Source organism: Aethalodelphis obliquidens, unplaced genomic scaffold (assembly GCF_003676395.1).
Source record: "Aethalodelphis obliquidens isolate GAN/ISIS:26980383/991018 unplaced genomic scaffold, ASM367639v1 scaffold5, whole genome shotgun sequence".
Lineage (NCBI taxonomy): Eukaryota > Metazoa > Chordata > Mammalia > Artiodactyla > Delphinidae > Aethalodelphis > Aethalodelphis obliquidens.
The window spans coordinates 8,426,782-8,452,311 of record NW_020837949.1 but is presented as its reverse complement, the minus strand read 5'-3'; the positions used below and the strand labels follow the sequence as shown (position 1 = coordinate 8,452,311).

The window sequence follows — 25,530 nt, the reverse complement described above, 5'->3', positions numbered from 1 at the left end:
AAATATTTTACTAGCTCAAAGAACTGCTAGAGATAAACATAATGCCTAGTGAAAATAGCTTTTGTTCTCCTTGGTATGGAAATAAATGTTACCCCATCTAAACCACATGACTCTTGCTCTTATTTATGTTTAAGGGGCCCTATGGAAACAGTGTGACCTTCTCTCTCAGTATGGAGAATGATTAATAGGTACAACTGGAATGATTCATCTCCCATGCTGCTTTCTATCACTGAACTCAGTGATATCATATAAAACTTTTTAAAAACATACTAAATTGGCGTTAAATGTAAGACCAGCTTTAAAATGAAACAGCATTAGGATTTACTGTCTTTGGTTTGTATCTGCATCCCCTTGGCATTCCAGTGTTGGAGACTGGAATTCCTTCCACCCCAAAGAATTCCTTAAATGAAAAAAAAAAAAAAAGAAAGAAATCATTTGTGCTTTGTACAACAGAATGGGTAAGCAGATATTTAGCCTCAGTAACTTTCAAAGCTTCAGTGCCCTCATCTGATAAGGTATTCTTATCCCTTCTTTGAAATGTTCTTGTTAAGATTACAAATGCAGTTGATCCTTGAACAATGTAGGGCTTAAGGGTGCAGTTGAAAAACTGTATAACTTTATAGTTGGCCCTCTGTATCCAAGGTTCCACATCCTCAGATTCAACCAACCACGGATCATACAGTACTGCAGTATGTATTGATTGAAAAAAATCCATGTAGAAGTGGATCCGTGCAGTTCAAGCCCATGTCATTCAAGGGTCAACTGTAATAGATACAACACAACAGTCACAGTAAACCCTTAATAAATGGATATTGTTGTTTTTGTTGTAATCTGATCAAGGTCTTTGTTGACCCGTGAAAACCTTCTATAGTCAGCTCTCTATATGTGCAGGTTCTGCATCGTCAGATTTATCCAAACTCAGATCAAAAACATAAGAAAAAAAATTCCAGAAACTTCCAAAGAGCAACACTTGAATTTGCCATGCACTGACAACTATTTACATTGCACTTACATTGTACTTACAACTATTTACACAGCATGTACATCGTATTAAGTATTATAAGTAATCTAGAGATTAAAGTGCAAGGGAGGATATGGGGAGGTTACGTGCAAATACTACACCATTTTATATGAGGGACCTGAGCATCCTCCGATTTTGGTATCTGAGGGGGTGTCCTGGAGCGAGTCCCCGATCAGATCCTGAGGGACGACTGTAATTCTTGCTCTAAGAGATAATTTCCTTCTTCCTAATCAGTCTTCAGTAAAATAAAGTGATTAATTTGGGGAACTTGGTCTAACAATGATCAACTGCTCTAGGGTTCGGTCTGGCAATTGGAACTTAGTTGTCACTTCAGACCTTGGCTTGGAAATGAAGCCTGGACAAGCAGCCTTGAGCCCTTTTCCTCCCTGATCTCCTACTCCCTCACCCCCCTCCACAAACTGGGAGCCAGGAAAAAACAGAGCAGGAAAAAAATCACTAGAGGAAACTCTCCTTCTTTCATCTATAATTATTTTGAATTCAACATTATCTCTGGCAGGTACTATTAAGGTCAAGGACAGCTTTAAAGAAAATTGTTCTGTCCTCTCCAACCTCCCTTCGTAATTCAATCCCAAGCCCTTAGCTTTACAAGTTGCCTCTTTCAGAGAGTTTCAGGGGACTATCCTCTTCACTTACTACAAGATATCAGTCTTCTCCTTCCCCTTTACTATCCTGTACATTTTGCAGTTCATGCTACTTCAGTATACTTAACCCAGAATTTACTCAAGGTTTACATATTAATTTATCAAATATTTATTGAGTGCCTACCACTATTCCAGCTGTTGAATATGCAACAGAAAACAAAATAAAATTTCCTGCCCTCAGTGAGCTTACATTCTAGTGGGAGGGTGCAGACAATTAACTGAACAAATCACTGTGTATGTTAGAAGAAAATAAGTGCTGTAAGGAGAAACAAAGCAAAAGAGAGGGATAGGAAGTACCTGGAAGTAGAGTTTTAGCAGCAAATGGTTGTTAGGAACAGCTTCACTGAGGTGACAATTGAATAAAATCACCAAGAGTGGAAGTCAGGAAGATATAAAGGGAGAAAGCAGTCTAGGCAGGAGAAACTGGAAGTGCAAAGGCCCTGAGGCAGGAAAGATGTCCATCATGGTCTACGAAGAGTAAGGAGACCAGTGTAATTAGATTAGAGGAGATGAAGTCAAGTGATTACAGGAGGTGAGGCAGATGGAGAACAGAGCCTTTGAGGGTTTTGAATGGAGAAATGATGTGATATGACTTGTGATTTTAAATGGCTCATTCTAAGTACCATGTTAGAAATAGGCTATAAGGAAGCAAAGTAGAAGCAAGCAGACCAGTTAGGAAACTATTACAAATATGCAGGTGAAGCCATTCGTCAGGCTGGTAGGAAGTTGCTGGATTCTGAATGGGACTTAGTAATAGATGGATGGTAAGGAGGAAGAGAAAGAGAGGGTCACTGATGACACAAAGGCTCATGACTAAAGTATTGGGAAGTTAAGAGCTGCTATAAATTGAGATGGCAAATTTGAAAGCAGAGCAAGTTCTGCATCAGTATCAGGAGTTAAATTGTAGGTATGTTGAGTCTGAGATGTCTTAGTTATCCAGGGGGATGTTGAATAGGTGGTTGAATATACAGGTCTGGAACTTAAGGGAGTCATCTGGGCTGGGGATATAAAACTGGGAGGGTCCTTAACACCTAGGTGATAATTTGAGTTTGCGAGAATGGATGAGACTGCTGAAGGAACGAGAGCAGAAAGGAACAGAAAAGGTCCAAGGACTGTTCTTTATTTGAACTCTCATATTAAGTAGTTGGTGAGATGAGGCAGAAGCAGTAAGTAGGTGAAGAAGGAATGACTAAAGGTAGGTGTTTTAGATGCCTACCAATGAAATTATTTCAAGGGACTATGGGTGACCAACTAGGTTAAATGCTCCTGATGGGTCATATAAAATGAGGACTGAAAATTGACCACTATGTTTAGCAACAGCAGGTCCAAGGTGACCATAAGAGATGTTTTGGTATGTCTGTTTGGAGCAGTTTCAGGAAAGAATGAAAAGAAAAGAATTGGAATCTGTGACCATGGGTCCTTATTATTTTTTTTTTTTTTTTTGAGTTTTGCTGCAAAAGAGGGTAGAGAAATGGGGCAATAGCTGGAGAGGGAAGGATGGTTAAGATTTTTTTCTTAATGGAAGAAACATGTTTATATGATGATGAAAATAATTCGCAGAGAGGAAAACAATTGATAATGCAGGATAAAGGGTTGAAACCGCTGGACACATTTCCTTGAGCAGGTGGGAGGAGTTAGGGTTCAATACATAAGGGAAGAAACCCATCATAGAAAAAAGGGCAGTTGACCTAATTAACAGATGTGAAAGCTGAGTATAGATGAATGGATAGATGTAAAGTCCTCAGCCTTTCCAGGAGCATTCACATTTAGATGTAAGACACTATTTAACTAAATAATTCTCTATTCATACACTTTTAGTAAATTTCAAATGAAGAATTTCCATCAGGAGATGGAAGTAAATTTTTCTGCTGAGATAGAGAAGAAACTAACTAGAGCCTCTTAAATCCTACTATGCAAATATAACCCTGGGGAAAACATTTCTCTGGTTAAATGTAGCCCACTTAGGGAAGACAAAATTCATTCTTGCCCATCTGTCTGGCAGAGCCTATAGCAACTCCAGTTTATAGATGAGTTCATTCATTTGTGAACTGGGATTCATAGCTTTGCTCGAGCACAAGGAACAGCTTGAATTAAACTCTTTTAAAAAACTGCCACTAAAGTTAAATTCACTTTAGTCAAACTTTTAATTCAATGGTTTGAAAACTCTTTGGTTTTGATCAATGAAAGCATTTTAAGATACGGCAGTTGAGTGGATGGGAAGTCCATATGGAAATGTTTTGTGATCTCTGTTTAGGCCACAATGAAAACTCTGACCTGACAAAAATTTACACAAGCCAAAACAAAACCTCTGGACTCTAGCTCACGGAAGGTTTCAATTGGTAACCACAGATATTAGTGCAAACACAGTGACAGGTTTCAAATGAAATTGGTGGAAAAGACCATTCATCTTTTATCATGTTGGGTTAATGGAATTACAGTTGTGGACAATGTTTTACTCAGGCTTAGCAGAAACTCCAGGGTAATAATCAATATCTTCACACCTACCATTGCATTTAAAATATGTTCTTGTCTATGTAGACAAAGGCATCATACTAAACTTGTAAAAGTAGATTATTTTTATCTTTTCTGATGATGTAGATGAAAGCAGGTTAGAACTGAAACCCAAATCTAATAAAGTAAAAATAAATGCTGTTCAGGTTTGAAAGAAAATAATGGCACCTCTAATCCTTGGCTATGTTAATGCTTTACATTCCAAATTTCAAAACATTTTCCAAGGTATTAAACATAAATCCTGCTAAAAAGGTGAGGGGGACTCAGTAATGCCTCTCAGTACAAGTTACCAAGCTTTATGTAAAAATACAGTTAGTATGTTGTTTACAAACATAAAAATGTTTCTAATATTGATATGCATTAAATAAATGATTCTATTACTTCATATATTCACCACATGGTAAAAGAAGAACATAGTTTTGAAAAAATCTGATGCTTCTTACCCTTTCCCTTACTGAGTTTATTGTGCATTCAAAATGTCAAAAGGACTTCAGCTTTCATGTTTTTGTTTCTCTGAAGAGCACCAGTTGAAATTATCTCGACTGCTATATGATCTGTAACTGGCAAGCAAACCAAAGCATGCCATGTGGCTACGCTGTTTCAGTGGTAATATTCTCAAAATTCAGAATTAAGAATAGCCTGATGTTTCTATATTTATGAACAAATCAGATAGGCTGTGTTGTGATCCAGTCTATGGCTGGAAATTTGGCCTCTCAGATTGCTTCTGACCAAAGAAAATGAACAAAGTTAAAAGTAGGTTTATATATTCCTTCAATAAGACTCATTATATTTTCAGAGATGCTTTCCGTTATAAAATCAGTGGAGTATCTTTATAAACAAACAAGATGAAAAATGCAGAGAGGAAGAGAACAAAATAACCCGGAGTCCTACCCTAGAGAAAACATCTGACGACCTTTTTGCCTGGATTAACAAACATTTCCTATTCCTTTCATAAAGTTGGCTGCCTGTGTCCATGACAATGAATATTTGACTCACAGACTGCTCCCTAGTCATCTGGCAAAGCTGCTGCTTCCACTAACTGAACTGCTTACCAAAACTCTGCAACATTTGTTCTCTTAACATTTTACCGCATCTTGACTTGCTAAATTAATGTTACAATTTAATTAAATTGTACATAATCCTATAAAATGTTATATATAGAGAAAACATATTCCATGAAAACGTACTTTAATGATTTGTAAAGACTCCCAGTGAAAAATTACTAAAATTTTTATCTCAAATTATTGTAGTGAGGCAACTGCAAAATATTGATCAAAAAGGCATTAAAAATAGTAAGAAAGAGAGCAACCTGATGATTACCTATTTCATTCTAAAAAATTTATTACACACACTCACACACATATAATTTATTTTTAAAAGATTATGCATAGATCCAATTAGTAGACCCCCATTCAAAAAGAAAAAAGAGAGAGAGAGAAGGAAAAAAGTGCCCTATATAAAAATATTTGTGAATTACTGAAAATTTGTATGTTTTAAAGTTAAAAAATATTTAATATATGTATAACTTTAAAATAATTTCCTTCCTAACAGACATAAAGGGAGAAATTGATAGGAATACAATAATACTAGGAGAATTTAACATCCCACTCATATCTGTGAATGGATCTTTGAGACAGAAAATCAGTGAGGCATCAGAGATCCTAAATGATACAAGAGAACAGTTAGACTTAATTGATATTTTCAGGACAGTACATCCCCAAAACAGCAGAATACACATTCTTTTCAAGTGCACATGCAACATTCTCTAGGACTGGCCACGTCCTAGGGCATAAAACAAGCCTCAACAAATTTAAGAGTATAGAAATTATTTCAAGCATCTTTTCTGACCACTACAGCATGAAACTAGAAATCAGCCACAGAAAAAGAAACAAGAAAAAAACAATTATATGGAGACTAAACAACATGCCACTAAAACACCAATGGGTCAATGATGAAATCAAAGAAGAAATTTTAAAAATACATTGAGGCAAATGACAATGAAAACACAATCATACAAAATCTATGGGATGCAGTAAAAGCAGTTCCTAGAGGGAAGTTCATAGTGATACAGTCCTCCTTTAAGAAACAAGAAAAATCTCAAATAAGCAATCTGACCCACCACCAAAAGAATTAGAAAAAGAACAAACAAAACCTAAAGTCAGTAGAAGGAAGGGGATAATAAAGATCAGAGAGGAAATAGAGATTTAAAAAATAGAAAAAAAATCAGTAAAACCAAGAGCTGGTTCTTTGAAAGGGTGAACAAAATTGATAAACCTCTGGACAGGCTCACCAAGAAGAAAAGAGAGAAGACCCAAATAAACAAATTAAGAAATTAAAGAAGAGAAATCACAACTGATACCACAGAAATACAAAAAAAAAAAAAAAAGAAAATACTATGAACAATTATATGCCAACTTGACAACCTAGAAGAAATGGACAACTTTCTACAAACATACAGCCCACCAAAACAGAATCAAGAAGAAATAGATGACTTGAACAGATCAATCACCAGAAGTGAAATAGTATTCTGTAATAATAAAAAAAAAAACCTACAAACAAAAGTCCAGGACTAGATGGCTTCACAGATGAATTCTACCAAACCTCCAAAGAAGAACTTATACTGATCCATCTCAAACTCTTCCAAAAGACTGAAGAGGAGGGAAGATTCCCAAAGACATTCTATTAAGCCACCATCACCCTGATACCAAAACCAGACAAAGACACTACCAGAAAAGAAAATTACAGGCCAATATCTCTGATGAATATAGATGCAAAAATTCTCAACAAATATTAGCAAACCAACTCCAACAACACATAAAAAAGATCATACACCATGTCCAAGTTGGATTCATTGCAGGGTCACAAGGATAGTTCAACATATGCAAGATCAATGTGATACACCACATCAACAAAAGACAAAAACCAGATGATCATCTCAATAGATGCAAAAAAAAAGTTTAACATCGATTCATGATAAAAACCCTTACAAAAGTAGGTATAGAGGGAACATATCTCTATATGTTTAACATCGATTCATGATAAAAACCCTTACAAAAGTAGGTATAGAGGGAACATATCTCAACATAATAAAAGCTATTTACAACAAACCCACAGCCAATATAATACCCAATGGTGAAAAGCTGAAAGCCTTCCCAATAAAATCTGGACCAAGACAAGGATGGTCACTCTCACCACTTCTCTTCAACATAGTACTGGAAGTCTTAGCCACAGCAATCAGACAAGAAGAAGAAGTAAAAGATATTCAAACTGGTAAGGAAGAGGGAAAATTGTCATTATTTCCAGACGACATGATACTATATATAGAAAACCCTAAAACTCCGCACAAAAATTACTAGAACTGATAAAGTCAGCAAGGTAGCAAGATACAACATTAACATATAGAAATTAGTTACATTTCTGTATTACATTAACAATGAAATATCAGAAAGGGAATGTAAAAAAACAATACCTTTTAAAATTACATTTAAAAATATAAAATACTTAGGAGTAAACCTGACCAAGAAGGTGAAAGACTTATATGCTGAGAACTATAAAACATTAATAAAGGAAATTAAAGATGAGTCAAAGAAATGGAAAGATATTCCATGCTCTTGGATTGGAAGAATCAAAATCGTTAAAATGGCTATACTCCCCAAAGCAATCTACAGATTTAATGAGATCCCTATCAAATTACCCATGACATTTTTCACAGAACTAGAACAGTCCTAAAATTTATATGGAACAATAAAAGACCCAGAATTGCCAAAGGAATCCTGAGGAAAAAGAACAAAGCAGGAAGCAAAACCCTCCCAGACATCACACAATACTACAAAGCTACAGTAATCAAAACAGCATGGTACTGGCACAGAAACAGATACACAGATCAACAGAACAAAATGGAAAGCCCAGAAATAACCCACACACCTATGGACAACTAATCTTTGACAAAGGAGGCATGAATATACAATGGGGAAAATATAGTCTCTTCAGCAAGTGGTGTTGAGAAAACTGGACAGCCACATGAAAATCAATGAAGTTAGAAAACACCCTCACACCATACAAAAATAAACTCAAAATATCTTAAAGACTTAAATATAAGACAAGACACCATAAAACTCCTATAAAAGAATATAGGGGGCTTCCCTGGTAGCGCAGTGGTTGAGAGTCCGCCTGCCAATGCAGGGGACACGGGTTCGTGTCCCGGTCCGAGAAGATCCCACATGCCACGGAGTGGCTAGGCCCGTGAGCCATGGCCACTGAGCCTGCGCATCTGGAGCCTGTGCTCCGCAACAGGAGAGGCCACAACAGTGAGAGGCCCACGTACTGTGAAAGAAAAAGAATATAGGTCAAACTTTCTCTGGCATAAGTCATACCAATGTTTTCTTAGGTCAGTCTCCCAATGCAATAGAAATAAAAGCAAAAATAAACAAATGGACCTAATCAAACATATCAGCTTTTGCACAGCAAAGGAAACAAAAAACAAAAAGACAACCTACAGACTGGGATGAAATATTTACAAATGATGCAACCAACAAGGGCTTAATTTCCAAAATATACAAACAGCTCCTACAATTCAATAACACCACCACCACCACAAACAACCCAATTGAAAAATGAGCAGAAGACCTAAATAGACATTTCTCCAAAGAAGATGTACAGATGCACAATAAGCGCATGAAAAGATGCTCATCATCACTAATTATTAGAGGAATGCAAATCAAAACAACAGTGAAGTACTACCTCACACCAGTCAGAATGGCCATCATTAAAAATCTGCAAATAATAAATGCTGGAAAGGTGGGGAGAAAAGGGAACCCTCTTACACTGTTGGTGGGAATGTAAATTGGTACAGCCATTGTGGAAAACAGTAAGGAGGTTCTTCAAAAAACTAAAAATAGAGTTGCCATATGATCCAGCAATCCCACTCCTGGGCATATATCCAGGCAAAACTATAATTCAAAAAGATACATGGGCCCCTATGTTCATAGCAGCACTATTTACAATAGTCATGACACGGAAACAATGTAAATGTTCATCGACAGATGGATAAAGAAGAGGTGGTGTGTATATACATGTATATATATACATGTATACACACACACACATATATGCATACAATGGAATACTACTCACTCAGCTATAACAAAAAATGAAATAATGCCATTGCAGCAACATGGATGCACCTAGACATTATCATGCTAAGCAAAGTAAGTCAGAAAGAGAAAGACGAATACCAAATTATATCACTTTTATGTGGAATCTAAAGTATGACAATAGCGAACATATCTACAAAACAAAAACAGACTCACAGATACAGAGAACAGACTTGTGGTTGCTAAGTGGGAGGGAAGGATTGGGAGTTTGGGATTAGCAGATGTAAACTATTATATATAAGATGGATAAACAACAAGGTCCTACTGTATATCACAGGGAACCATATTCAATATCCTGTGATAAACCATAATGGAAAAGAATATGAAAAATAGTATATTTATAACTGAGTCACTTTGCTATACAGCAGAAATTACACAACCTTGTCATTCAACTATACTTCAATAAAGTTAAAAAAAAAATTTCCTTCTTTAATCAACTGTTTTGATGAAGTAACTGTCAGTCCTGATCACATTTACTACTATTTACATAATAGTAATTAGTTGCTATATTCACGTAGAATTTGGTATATTTATTACATTTCTTTATAATTTTTTAATGAAAAGATTGTCTTTAAATACCTGTTTCCAGGAGATGCTTTGTTCAAAAAATCTGTAGGAAATACTGCATATTTTATTTCTTTCTTAGAAATGCAAAACACAAATTAGCATGGTAAATACTATGAGAAATCTCCAGAGTAAAAAATACTCAGTAAGAGATCGAATTAATGTTTCAGTTATTTCATTTTAAAACAATTTCAAGCTTACAGAATACAGAAGAGTGAATTTTTTTCCTGAGTCATTTGAAAGCAACCTAATATCCCATCACCCCAAATATGTTGGTGTCTTCTTTCCACAAACAAGTACATTCTCCTACATAACCACAATACAACCATTAAAATCAGGAAATTAATATTATTTTATTACTTCATTATTTTATTCTTCCTTCTAATCCTCAGATCACATTCGAGTTTCACCAGTTGTCCCAGTAACGCCCTTTCAAGCAAAAGGATCTAGTCCAGAGTTACACACAGCATTTACCTTCATTCATCCTTGGTTTCTTTCCATCTGGAAGATTTCCTCAGTCTTTCCTTAACTTTCAGGGCTTTGCCATTTTAAAGGTTAGTGGCCACGTATTTTGTAGAATTCCCCCCAGTTTGACTTCATCTTGTGTTTCCTCATGATTTGGTTCAAGTTATGCATCTTTGGCAGGAGTAGCACTATAGAGATGCTGTGTTGGTTTTGTGATGCACAGTTTCAAATCATCCCATGATTTTGATCATTTGATTAAGGTGGTGTCTTGCCAGGCTTCTCCAAAGTGGAAAGATTTTTTCCTTTGTAATTCACTTTTTTTCATTTATAATTAATAAGTATTTTTGTGAAGGTTCTTTGAAACATGCAAATGTCCTCACCTAATAAAATCTTCCACTTATTTATTTACTTTTATCGGTATAGATTAATGGTTTCCTATTTGATTTAATAAGTTAAAATCCATTGCTCCTTCTGTTTTTTAAATGATGTTCAAGTTGTCCCAGATCTGGCCCATGGGAGCCCTTTAAGCTGGTGTCTGTTCCCTTTTATCATGGACCCATTCTTTTTTTGAGCATTTTCCTGCTTTCTGCTCTAAACAGATGTTTCAAGATCATCTTCTACTTTATCTGCCCCAGACTAGAATCAGCCTTTTCTTCAGGGATCTGTGTTCCTTTTGGTGGAAAATGATTTTAGAAGCCATCATCTGCGTACTAGATGTACTCATTACTATTGTGGTGTTGCTGTTCCCAGGTCCCCTCAGTGGACAGAGTCATGGAAAACATGTATAGGTGTACATAGGTAGGTAGCTGGGTAAGTAGATATGTAGGTAGATATACATACATTTATATCCATATTTAGTTCTTCCTATATTTTTATATATAGAAGACCATGATCTCATACAAACACTTGCTCAGTGTTTTTTAAAAAGATTTCTTCTATTCTTTAAACATTTCATATACTTAATAGTCTGTGTCTGATAATTCCTGTGTCATTGGAGTCTATCAATTTTGCTTCTTGTTTTTACTGACTCTTATTCAATATGGCATCCTTTGGTGACGTTTTGACTGTGAGTTGTTTTAACTTTAACCCGTGAGAATCTTGATTATCTAAACTGGGTATGCTTTTCCTAGAAACAGACTTATTTTCTTTTGCCTGGAGTTGGGGCACTGTCAACGATTTCGCCTACTGCATTATTTTCATTTGATACAAGAAACCTGGAACTCAAGTTATAGTTCTTATATTCCCCTATCTCCCACATTCAAATAATTACTCACTTCTTCCAACGCAGCTTCCTAAAATCCTCACCACCAGTGTCCTAAATCAGCTCTCCCTTGTCTGTCTCACATACTGATCTAACTGTAAATCTCACCCTGTGATTGCCATTCCTAAAATTCTTTAAGGTAAAATCCACACCCTTTGGATTGTCAAATAACATTGTAATTTGGTTTTTTCCTGCCTCTACTAGCCTCATATTATGCCACTTCCTCTGGTCTTCACCTCTTCAATTCTATCCTAGCAATAACTCTTTATAGTTATTCCTGCACATGCTCAGAGTACTGTCTTCTCTAACTAGTTTAACTGCTAGCTAGCTCCCCTTTGAAGGGTTTCCTAACTTCCCTGGGTGGGAAGACTTTCCTTCTCCCTGTGCTCTCAAATGCATCTGATATACAACCCCAGGGCAGCTCATTTCAATTTGTATTATAAATGCTTATTTGAATGTCTGTCTTTCCAGTAGAGCGCAAGTTCCTTAAGGCCTTGTTGTCTGTTTACTTGTGCATCAGCAGTTCCTATTACAGACTGGCAAGGAGCAAAATCTGTGAATATTGGTTGAGTCAGCTGTGGGCATTCTTATGTGTAACTATGGCTACTGCTATGTAAGTAAATAAGACGGTGCAAGTAAATTTGTACAATAAAATAATGGTAGAAGATTTGTCAGATATACATCCCTATAAACTCTTACTAAAGCAGAAACATTGAACACTTTAAAAATAAGTATATGAGTTATGATTATCCGTGTCCGTTAAGACAGTCCTGCACAAACACATTTAGTCAGGTTGTAAACACTCAACTTGCTTTAAAAATCAATAAAAAGTTAATATAAAGTCTAGAAACCTAAACTCCATGGGGGAGTGCTGATGAAAGAGTAGTAAACACTAGATTTTGACTTTCACGCAATACATAAATCAAAGTTTCATTCCCATAGACAGAGACACACAAACACACAGACTCCTGCAGGCATATTCCCTAGTTGCCTTAATTCTTTCTTAACAGTCACCTTAATCCTTATGAAGCAGGAAGCAGCTTTCCTGTTGGTTTGAATGAAATGCCATCAATTTTTTTTTTTTTTGCATCAGGATCAATAAATGTTAGCAAACTCCTCTGCTTAATTTTAACATTGAGAATACGTTTCATCTCTAATTGTCTGTGCCCAATATAGCTTCTGTATATGACATTAGATCTCTGAGATTTAGTCCTATCTGTTATTTATTTCCCAGTAAACATAGGCAAATACAGGCTCAGACATTCCCTTTTGTTCCTCCTTCCTCTGTTCCCAGATACGGATTCAACCATTAACATCCTGTAAGTTAATAACAAATGCTGGAAAAGTTTCATCCAGTCGACTATGTTGCTATGCTTTAAAGCAGAAGAGTTACTTTTAAGCCTTGCTCTTATTATTTACTGTTTCAATATTTACTGTTAAGTCTTGCCTCAGGGTGAACCACAAGAGATTTAGAGCAACTATCCTTAAGAATGGTTATAATTCAATGCAGTTGAATATGCAAGGAAATGGACAAGCCATTCACCATCCAACTCAAAGAAGGAAAAAAAGAAGTGAGAATGCAGGTAATTTTATAGATAAGGAATTTTCTTAAGAATTTATCAAAGAATCTGGTAGTCAGTAGATGGAATACTCCGCATTGGTTCTCTACATCGATGAAAATATCATGAAAGTGCTTTTTTACATCTGTTGAGTTGGCATCTCAACATTTGGCCACCTCATTGATATTCATGATAGTGCATACAAACTTAACATCAATAACACCTGAACGTTGTGGACATAGAGACTGCCTGCAAAAAATGGTTATGTTTACAATGGATAATACAATATGGCTAATGAATTTTGCTTAATAAATGTTTAAGGGTTTTATTGCTGTTTCTAGAAGTTAATCAAACAGAACAAAATATGTTGTAAACCCCAAACCATTAATGAGACATCACTGTCTATGAAACTACAACAATATCATACATTTTATAGATACTCCCATTCTCTTTTCAGTAATTGAAGGCATTTTCCACAGTAGAGTATGTGGCAATATGGCAGGTGTGAGCTCCATGTCCGAAACCCTTTTTATTTCATCCCTGCCATTCCCTAGCCAAATCATTTTTGGAAAAGCTGCATAAACTTTCTGTGCCTCATCTATAAAATGAGAACAATAGTAGTACTCATTTTATATCATCATGTAGATGAATAAACTTGTCACAGAGTAAGATGTCAACAAATAAGGCCATTACACTTTACCTGTGTAAAGGAAATATGGTGATTTCTCTATCTTCTCTCCCAAGCCCCAGGCATTTTCCCTTCCAACTGTGGAGTAAACCATTAATTTAATTAGTGACTAATTCCATATTCCCTCCATTCGACTCAGCTCCGAGCGCTGGCATCCTCTGCGGGGCTTGAGCCCCCTAAGATGTAGATCACCTCTCTAGTACAAGGCATCTCCACTGTGGTTACCGAGCTGTTGCGTTGAATACGTCTTAGCTGATGCTCAGTTTGGCCAGCAGCAAACTATCCACATCATGTCTACTGTCCTAACATATCTTTGTTGAATTAAATATTTGTAAAAGAAAACAAATACCAGAGATATAGATTTAAAATTCTGTGCAGAGGGACATTATTCCCACATTATGATTCATCTCATTTAAACACAGATTTTTGGGTATCACAATCTTTGTTCATCTACTTACTTACTTTTGTGCAGGGAGAAGAGAGAGGTGCAACTTTTATTTTGGTGTCTTTTGTTTTCTAAATTTTGCAAAAGTAAATTGCTCAATCTTTGTACCTGTTGCTGAGTAAACATCTTAATGCAGAGGTGATGACCAGACCTTTCAAGCAGGATCACATCTGTACTTAGATACCATCAAGTTTGTCCTGAGCTATTGAGACCTGACTGAATAATTAGGAACAGATATTGCTTCAAAGTACAAGGATGAAGCAAATCAATCTTTACACACAGTTCTCTCCTGTCGGGTAGGCCTCTCCCTTTAAGGGCAAAGGACAAACGTAACTTTCTCATCTTTGGAATTCGGGCACTAAGCTCTTTATATCAGAGCAATGGAGTCTCTGGTCCAATCCGAGATAAAACTCTATGTCTCTTCATAGAAAATCATTTCATCGTTTTTCTTATTCCAATGTGTCTGAATTTTTGTTGCCCTCTGTTGCCCTTTGCAACTTTTCTTTCAGGTTGAAAATGATTAAGAGGATGAAATCTCAGTGAGTCTGATTTAGAACTGCCGGACAAAATACCGGATGCCCAGTTAGATTTGAATTTCAGATCAACAGTGAACAATGCTTTTGTCTAAGTTTGTCCTATGCAATTTAAAAACTTGGTCTGTACTTTTCTTTGTTAAATCCAGCAAGCCTGATCTGTCATACCTTTATAAAACAGAACATATAAAAAGTGAGTTCCTCATGTGTTTATTTCCTCTCACTATGCAGAATTGCCAAGCATCCTCTTGATTTGAATTTACTTGATTTTCTGGTTTTTTAATTGCTGCATGAGTACCTGCCTTCATTGACTGCCTCCTCCTTACAATGCAATCAACTTCATTGCTTAACCTTCAGTGTCCTGGTTTTTTTTATCCTACTCCAACATTTTTACTTTTTTTTTTTTTTTTTTGGAACATTCTAAAGCCTTTATTTAGCATCAGGTAGATTATTTCATTATAACACTTGTTAACTTCAAGACAGCCATTAAAATAACTTACTGGCAGCTACCTAAGGCCCCCTGGAGCAATATCTCAGTCTGGGGTTGGGTAGATAAATACCGTAAGATTAATGTACCCCAATTAAAGGGGCAAAGCTACTGTACAAGTAGGTCTCCATACGTATCTTAAGTACACAGGTGCCTTGCAAACTTGAAATGCACAAGACCTCCTTTTATATAGTCTGATACTTATAATACATGAGTACAACTGAATTTCTCTGGTGGCATTTGCCACTGGGAGTTGAAGCATTTAAAAAGGTTTCTCGGGCTTCCCTGGTGGCGCAGCGGTTGAGAGTCCGCCTGCCGATGCAGGGGACACGGGTTCGTGCCCTGGTCCGGGAGGATCCCACGTGCCGCGGAGCGGCTGGGCCCGTGAGCCATGGCCGCTGAGCCTGCGCGTCCGGAGCCTGTGCTCCGCAATGGGAGAGGCCACAACAGTGAGAGGCCCGCGTACCGCAAAAAAAAAAAAAAAAAAAAAGAAAAAAAAAAAAAAAAAAAAAAGGTTTCTCGTTATGTAATGATGGTGACTAAAATCTATATTTCTGGGGTATTTTTGTGAATTGCTAGGTTTTATACCTATTTTCAATTCAAACATGTACAACTCAAACATTTTAATTCTAATGACATTAGAACATTGTAAAAGTAAAATCAGAGCACTAAAATAAGCAAACGAAATACCTTTTCCAGTTTAGAATTTTCAAATCAGGAATCTCTCCTCTGAACACTCAGGCATCGTTTTTCTTTTGAGAGGCGGGAAGGGGTACAATTGAGAGGATTAGTAAGAAGAAAAGCCGTCTTCTCAATGCAGTCTCTACACGGTGGCACAACCTCTATATCTGAGCATATAAACATCATATAGGAGAATTCCAAACATTTCGAAGTTAAATCTAAAACATTCAAGCATGACAGCCTAAAAATATTCAAAATAACTTGAGTTGGGTTACTATATAATTCCATAAAGCTAAAGTTACATTTAGGTATAAACCTTCAGTGAATACAGCAACAGCAACCATCAAAAAGCATATTCTCCAACAGTTTCCCATACCGCTAGATAAAACAGTATTCCAAATAAGCATGTCGGGATAGCAAAATTACCCATTCTTCCAAAGACTTTCATCACCAGTATCCACCTTATGCCCTACTTTTGTTGGGTGAAATGCAACTTATCATGAGAGGATTTTTTTCTCTTTTCAAAAGATGAGTAGAAATCAAAGAAGAAAATTTTAAAACACAGGTTTAAGTCTTATCTGTAGATTAGCCAAATGCCCCAACTTGTCTATGTTTTAATAAATGTCAGGCAAATTGAAGTAGTTTCTGTCCCAGTAGCTGCCCGAGTAAAGCCAGTCCTGGGCTCCACTGTAGGGATTAGGGCCTTGATGGAACCACCTCGTCTTCCAGTCCTCCTCCAACTTGGACCTGTTCTTGCGGGCCGCTCTTTGTTTCTCCTCAAGTCGCTTTTTTTCTTCACTAGCTTGATCTATTTCCCCATTTTCCATGGCTCTGATGTCAGGACGTAGCCTGCAGTCTGTCTTAGGAATCACACCCTCCATTTCCTTGTCTACTTCATTCAAAACCATTGCAAAGCTAGTAAAATTATACATCTGGGTCGAATTGGGAGGCCGCGGGGCTATTCGCCACAGGAGAACGCTCCCAGGAATGACAAACACGCTCTCGGAATCTGGCATTGGCATTTCGTCTGACTCCTCAGAAGCGCTCATCTGTTTGCTGTTCTTCTTCTCTTCAGTGTTTTTCTTATCATTTTTTTTGTAAGCATCAAATGTGGCAGGGTCAACACTGTACAAACATTCTGTCCACTTCCCATAGAGGGCACAGAGCTTCTTTTTGCTTTTATCTTGAATGTAGCCTTCAACTTTGTGTAACTCCTTACCAAAAAGGCCGCATGGCTTAAAATTCAACACACATTTGTCCGCAGTCTTGTGGTTTGTGATCTCCACGTTGCCGTACTGCTCAATCCAGAGCTTCCCCACAATGATGTTATGTACACAGCAGGTAGGATTTGTCCACGTATATGCTTCATTGTGTTCAAGGAGCTCCAACGTGATGGTTCCTTTGGGTTCTGCTTCTACGCTCTTCCCCCAGAACTTCAGTTTGGGATAGATTGAGCCATGAAAGATGAAATCATTGTTTAATCCTTCAGCATGAAATGCACTAATGGGTGGGTGATGGCTGACCTGCTCAGAGATGAGTCTGAAACCAAGGTCATCTCGAACTAATTCATAAGTCTCTCCCAGAAGTGGGTTGAAAGGCTTTCCAGTGCGTTCCCACTGAGAAGCAACAGCAGATACAGCAAATGCAGCTACACACTGCATCCTTTCCACAGGATCAGCAAATGAACTGGCCTTGTGGATGAGGTACGTATGCTCCATATATTCAGTGAGCCGCTGGAGGAAGCTCAAAGGCTCGTTAAACATAACTGGCATGGTGATCTTGGAGAGTTCCATTCCAATACATTTTCTGAGGATGCTCCAGATGCTGAAGTCATTTCTGGAAAACATAGGTGAGGGCAAGCTTGTTCTGTGTTTTTTGATGCCATTGGAGAGAGCATCTCCACCACCACAGTCTTTTCCTTCGGACATTCTGTGCTTTCTACTCCTCAGGTGCTCTCCTTCCTCTTCAAAGCAGTGCGCAGTCACTACTTCCAATCTACTCAGGGACCGTTCGGACTCGGAATCTGACAGTGCATCATAGAACTCGTCCTCACTAAGGATGCTGAGAGGTGGGGAGCCTTTAACCAGAGACTGCTCTAATTCATGATGTTCAGTGGCTAGAGTCGCCAGTGCTTCTGACAAAATTTTGTTTTTTTCTTGTTCCTGTTCCAATTTAAAATTCCTCACATCCCTGGATCTCGTCGGGCCACCCTCCTCCTTCCCTCCCTGGCGTCCCCGGACGTCCCCGGGCTGCCCCGGCGCAGGCACTCGCCCACCCACCTGGGCCGGGGCTCCCAACATTTTTACTTTTACCATTCATTCTTGTGAAAAAGAATGATTCCAAAATTTTTATTACTATTATATCTTCTCTGAATGACAAGTTTATTAAGGAATACTCAACTCTTTAATAGCATAGGGTCATCATTCTACTGACATTCTCTTTGCTAAGTTCAGATTATGTTAAGGACAATATAATTTGTCTCTTCTACACACTCAGTATTCTGGAATAAATACTACTCCTCTTTTCTTCCTTACATGTGTCTGGTTCTGTAACTTCCTATGGATTTCTTGTTTAAAGCAAAATCTTTGTATTTTTCCCCAGAAATCTGTGGCACCATGATAGAAAGATTAATCTCCACTTGATAGATCTTCCAGCTTCTACCCACTCCAGGACACTTTGCCCACTACTGTCAATTTTTTAAAGGCTGATACTTTGATCATGAGTTCCCCAGACTCTTAAGTTGTCTTTAGGACACTTCGGATCAAATACAAACTTAAAATTTTTCCATCCATTATTTCTTCCCTGACTCATTCCCTTCTGTTAGCATCCACCATCTACATTACACCAGAATTATTCAAAAGCAGGACCACCTACCTTGAAGTCCTCTCTGTGCATTTACCTCACCAGCCCTGAAGTCTGGTCCACTCTACCTCCACCCAAAGTACAGAATGACAACCCTCCTTTCCTTAACATTTTGTTTTTCTTTCTTTCTGATCACTTATAGGATGCTCTCTTTGATCAACTCAGTCTTTTTTCAAGCTTCTATTTCCACCTATCTTAATTCTTAACACACCTTTAATAAATGGAATAATAATGCAGTGAAAAGAGATGGCATCTGAATGAAGTTCTGGCTGCTTCACTTTTGACAGATTGAATGACTTTCTAAGTATCGGTTTTATTATCTTTAAAAACAGGGATAATAATCCTTATCTAACAGGCCTGCTAAGAGGATTAAATATAACATCTTCTGGCAGCCAATCCATTGTGTGGTATATTTTAGGCACTAACTAAATGATAATCTTTTCTCATATAGTAATTTCCTAATTTTAAAAAACTATCAAATGAAGTAGTCTAAGGAAAGGGGCTATGTATGATATTAGTATATACTCTTAAATGTGATATGCAGTGGGCTTTTGAATAAAGTAATTCTATTTACCTGGCTTTACCAAAAAATTTCCCTGATAGCTCAGACTCACCCCTCTAAAAGCAGTATTTTTTAATCAATTTTGATGATATTTAATTGAAATTTTGAGACAACCTACATTTTTCTGTCTCTTTAAGCAGAAAATGTTGATGTATAGTTTTTACCTATAAATATCATATACATTAAGTGTTGGCATTACACACTCTCCTTCCTCTTGTTAAATGCCACAGATTACCATTCTTTTGGTCTGCTTATCTATTCCTCCTTTTTCCTGTCGAGTGCTAGGTTATGTGGACCTGTACAACCTGCCCACCTCCTACACTCCTTTCCCACCCACGCCTCCCCCAGCATCATTGCCAGTTTTCCCACGTGACTTTCTGCTTTCTAATTTCTTTTTGTCTCTGATTATAGGTTTTAGGTCCCCCCATGTTTTCAAGATCATGGGAAAAGTAAAGGTAAATAGTGGTGAAGGTAAAGGTAAATTGTACCTAAGGAACTCACCTATGCATCAACCTTATTAAATGTTTGGTGACTTTAGAAGCCTTATTGCTTATTTCTTGATTTTTAGTCATGTCCCTGGTGGTTGTGTGCGGATGAGAAATTTGCAGATAAAGATATTAATGTTATGAGAAACTCACTGCACAGCCTATAAATTGTCAAAAATTTTTGTACATTTGCCTGCTGTCTTCATTATCTGCTTAGTGTATCATTTTGCAAAATACAAGGTCTTCAGTGCTGAAAGGACCATGTCATGAACAAAGGTTTTCATAAACTTAACAGTGTAACTACTAGTCAAGAACAGACCAAAATAAAACTTTATAATTATGGTTATTTTCCTCAATGGAAAAACTGGTCCTTTTGATGAAGAAATGGACAGTTCTATTTCTCTGAACATCTCTCATCACCCCTGTTTGGGGTGCGGATGAGGATTCCATTTTTGACTTAATATATCTGAATTCCTTCGCCACCATCTTCCTCCATGACTCCACACTCTTTGCCCCAGTCTTTCTTTCCATCTTCATCTCCCACTGCTGAGCTCAATGACACACTGTCTCAACTAAACTTGCCTAGCTTCCCCATTCTGGCTCTGTGTACATTTCGTCCTAGGGCTGGCAGCCCTGTTGGAAGTATACAAGAATTGAAGCAATATACACAAGAACCCAATGCCCCATCCCCCCCGAGTCCAAAGGGCTAGAGAAGAAAGGACCCTTGTCAGTCTCTCAACTTTATCAGGTCCCTTGGAAGATCAGAGGTCAGCAATCATCATTAGCCCAATAAAATAGGATGAAGATAGTCATTTATAGGGAGTAAACTTTAGTAGAGTCCCATAGGCTAAAATAAATGACTTCCTTTTGCCTTGAAAATATTTCTCAGATGTCCTAATAATTCTCTTAATGGTTAGTTATATATCTATAGTATAAAGCAGTCCATCTATTCCCCCTGCCAGCCATCTACCCAATTCATTCATTGAATAAATATTTTAGGCGCCATTCTAGGTCCTAATGATACAATAATGAACGAGAGAGATAAAGCCTTGGTCCTCCAGGAACTTACATTTTAGAGGGTAAGATACACAATGAACAAATAGGTATAGGATGTAATAAAGCAGGGTAGGTGGATAGACAACCATTTTTTTTTTACGGGTGATCAGAGCAGGCGTCTCTGAGGGGTGACCTTTGAACTACGGCCAGAATGAAGAGGTTTTCATTTTGTGCTTTCACAGGTATCAGGCCAAGGAATCCTTTTCCACCACCCATACTATTTTAAAATCATTCATTTAAAAATAACTCAAAGTACTAGTCCTCAGATTATTTTCTCTTATGGAAATACATCTTAGACTCTTAGTGACGCTCATTTTAATGAGCTATGAGAGTGCGGAAAAAAAAAAACAACACGAAGTTGCTCTAGAAAGCAACTGGGCAAAACAATACCAGTTAGGAAAACACTTATGTTCCCCCACAAAGGGACTAAAAATATCAGAAGGCTTTAGGGGGATGGGGGACAGGTTTTCAACCTCTCAAGGTTGAATTTTGCAATTTCCTCAAATGTTTAGCAGATCTTTAAAATAATTTTGATTTTGTCTAAAAAGGTAAATTATATTACTTTTCTTTCCCCTTGCTGGCCCCGAAAATATTATTAATTCTCATTTTGGAGGTAAACTGTTTTAATATCGTCACTGAAGGAGAAAAATAATATCTATTTTTTTTAAGAAAGAAAGTTTTTCCTCAGTGTCGAGCACTGAGAGATTCTCTAGAGAGCTGCACTCTGGCTTCAGTGACTTTCTTACACTGGGCCCCTCCCAGGTAGCTCTGCCAATCAACTGGACCTGGTCTTTACGAGGGGTAAACTCGTTTGCTTTCGCTGATCTAGATCACAAGTAACACTCTGCGTTAGAATAAAATCCAGTTACTTCAGCTTTTATCTTCAAACTTGGGTCATTGTTTCTGTAAGAATAGTGGAACACTAAAAATAGCTACTAAAATAGCTACTAAAAGTTGTGTGCATTTTTTTTAAATAATGAAAGGCACATTATTTTAGAAAATTATAGTAAAGAATACAATCTCACCTCAAGAAAGAAGGTTCTGGGGATTAATCACTAAATAAAGCTGGAAGATGCTTTTAGTTCACTTCATTCTACCCCATTTTACAAGCCTCTATTTCAGTCCCTACTGTGTGTCTAATATAGAATGCAGTATCACAGTTATAAAGATTTAGAGAGAGTTCAATGTGAAATTAACAATCCAGCTAGGGAATATTTTTTGATATTGTATTTTTACATAATATTTTTTACATTAAAAAATCATTTCTTCTTCTTTGGAGTTCATCTCCTCTCTCCTCAGGAGTCTTAGTAATTTAAATTAATAAAGTGGCTTTCCATAGGACACTAGATGCATTTTATCGTTTGTAGTACTATTGCTAAGCAATAGAATCAAGTTGCATTCTTGTCAGCTGACAAGCATTAACTATTATGCCCATTAAAACAGTGGATTAATTAGCAGAACTATGGAACCATATTACCCTTGATTGCTGATTCCATTTTTATCCCTTCTAAACTCCTATATTTTTCTACCTATATGTCCTTTTCCTCATTTATAAATATTCAATGGGTATTCCTTCCTTTATTCACTCGGTCATTTATTCATTCATGCATTCACCGAAAAATATTTACTAAGACCTCACTCTATGTCAACCATTTGTGAATACTATTCAAACACTGAGGATAAAGATTGACTGATGATTAGCATAGGTAGAAATATTGTTTTTTAAAAATACCTTTAAGTTTTTTAAAGGTTTTGTTTTCTATTTAACATCATTTACTTGAGTATTTGGAATATTGAAGTCTGTCCTAATAACATCAAAGGGATATTTAAAATTATATTCTATATTATTAACTATAGTCCCCATGTTATACATTACATTCCCATGATTGATTTATTTTATTGAGTTTGTACTTTTTAACTCCCTTCACCCATTTTGAAAACAGATAAAGAAAGAACAAGAATTTAAGGAAAGTTATAGACAGCCTCATTAATATAAAGGAGCCAAGTGGCTTATAAGGGAGTCATGACTAAGCATAGCAATGTTACTTAAGAATTCTGGCCTTGATGAGCCACCTGTTCTTTGTGAGAATGAAAAAAGCAAAAAACTTAGTATTTAAGCCTTGGAGGAAAACACACAATTTCAAAACGCCAGAGGGTGAGGGAAAATTCTGCCCAGCCTAGTTAGTTGACAATACAAAGCCAACTCTGTGAATGAAGAGTTTGTACAGGTTAAGAAAAATACTGAAGCATTACATGCTCACCGGAGGAGCCCATTTTCTAGAAGTTTTCTGAGGACTCCTTGGGTCAAATAGCTAAAAAGCAGCTAGACAGGAGAAAAGCTTTAGAAAAGAAATTGTTTCTTTTATGCCTAAGGATGTAGTGTTTATTCACAATGTGAGTCACTGAGTTTTAAGTTCATGAACAGGCAGAGATTTTCAAATTTGTTTTCTATTCACCATGTAAGAGGCACAAATGATCAATGCATCCCATTTTCCTCCAAGAGAAATTCAAACCACAACTGTCCTAGCAAAGTTTAAAAAAGCCTCATCTTGCATGAAATACCCACTGTCCCGTTTTGTGGACATCCTCCAAGCGCTGATGCCTTTAAGCGCCCCAAGAGCAGTCTCCCAGTTATTAAAAAAAGCCATAAGTAGGGTCGCCCTTTGAATAACACAGCCATGCCCTAAACTAAAGGAAGACTTTGGAGGTGAAAGAAGTTTCAAACACTTACCTTCAATCTCTCCCTCACCCCACTGCAGATTCAGAGCTGGAACGGAAACTCCGCTGACTTGGGAAAGCTGAGGTTTTCCCTTGTTGTACTTCTCAAAAGACCATAGTTGATTTTAGACATTGGTGACTTGGGGCAGCAAGTTTGCTAACATACTGGATGTTTCTACCGAAGTTCCTTGGTCTTTGATGGCGGCTTCTTTTCAGAAGAGCTCTCCCACCACCGGTCTTATTTCTTTTTCCGTTCGCACAGCACCCTCCTGCAGTTTCCCTGCTGCCTAAATCGGCCATGGTGGAGGCGTTTTCTCACTACCCAGATTAAGACAGGCAGCTCTACCAGACACGTAACTGGCTGTCTGATTAAAACAGGGATGTTTTGATCCTTAGAGGGCACATTAGAATCAGCTGGGAACCTTAACAATTCAGACGCCAAATCACAGCGCAGATTCTGATAATGTGGGTCTGGGGTGGAGTCCTGGCCTGGTAGTTTGGCATGCTCCCCGCGTGATGCTAGCGTTGAGGCTGGAAACACTGGTTAAAACAACTCCAAAGATGTTACTAGATGTTGTGGGGAATGGGGGTGGGGGAGGAGGGGTGTGTTCGTAGAAGTCAAACCTGATCTCCAAATAACCTCTTACCAGGAGAACCTTCAGGAGGATCCTTTTGATTAAGAAAACCTGCCCCTTCTTAGATCTATCCCACCTGCAGGAATTTAAAAATGGAGAGAAGGGATCACATTACAGTCAATAGCATTCATTTTCCCCACCCCTTTGTTCTAGAGAACAAGGCCTTTGGGGATGCGGGGGAGGGGACTCTGGATTAAAGGAGCCAAGGAAGACACTTCTGGGTCAAGCATGGATCACCGTCTCCCCACCCCTTACGGAAAAATTTGCTGAAACTCAAATAGTGAAGAGTGTCTTGAGCTTTCCCTAAGAGAGTTTCTTTTGTTGTTGTTGTTTTTTGCGGTACGCAGGCCTCTCACTGTTGTGGCCTCTCCCATTGCGGAGCACAGGCTCCAGACGCGCAGGCTCAGCGGCCGTGGCTCACGGGCCCAGCCGCTCCGCGGCATGTGGGATCTTCCCGGACCGGGGCACGAACCCGTGTCCCCTGCATCGGCAGGTGGACTCTCAACCACTGCGCCACCAGGGAAGCCCCCTAAGAGAGTTTTGAGGAAAGTTCCACCAGTTCTTTTTTCCAGTTTAAATTGATACAGTACAAACCTCAATAAAGTGCGAGATGCTGGAGAGTCAGAAGTGGCTTCTCAGGGTGAGAAGCTTATTACCACAGGGAACTTCGCACCGAGGTCCTCCAGGAACCTTCCCGACAGACTCTCTCAGGACACCTTTTCATTCCCTATTGACGCAGCACTTTCCCCTCCAGTCTGATAGTCTCTCAACATTATGCATTTGGATTATATGTCTCAGTCCATCCCCTCTTCCAGGGGGAGGGAGAGGTTTGGCGTTTGGGGGAAGGAGAGAAAAGGTGTGTCTGTCTTGAAGGTGATGATCAAAAAGAGATTTTTCCATTGAGGTAGCTCCTGTGTTATTCTTTGACTGGCACCAGCTGCATCACCTGGAAACTTGTTAGAAATGCAAATTCTTGGACTTCACTCTAGATTTACAGAATCAGAAACTCCAGAGTGGAGCCCAGCAATCTGTGGTTTACCAAACCCTCCAGGTGATTCTGGGGCAAACTCAGGTTTGAGAACCACTGTTGTCTCATGTTTTCTCTGGTCTTACCCTTTCCAACTGTTGGCGGGGGAGAGAGAGAAAAAGTGGAAAAAGGGACTTATTACTTTCACTTTTGTC

General features: G+C 37.9%; 1 protein-coding gene and 1 pseudogene across 2 annotated transcripts in view; one reads left to right on the top strand and one right to left on the bottom strand.

Moving 5' to 3' along the window:
* The window catches only part of CNTNAP2 (contactin associated protein 2), a 2,044,831-nt gene that overhangs the window by 1,016,114 nt on the left and 1,003,187 nt on the right, over positions 1-25,530 (top strand). The window lies entirely within an intron of this gene.
* On the bottom strand, positions 15,941-18,214 carry LOC113617973 (oxysterol-binding protein-related protein 1 pseudogene; annotated as a pseudogene).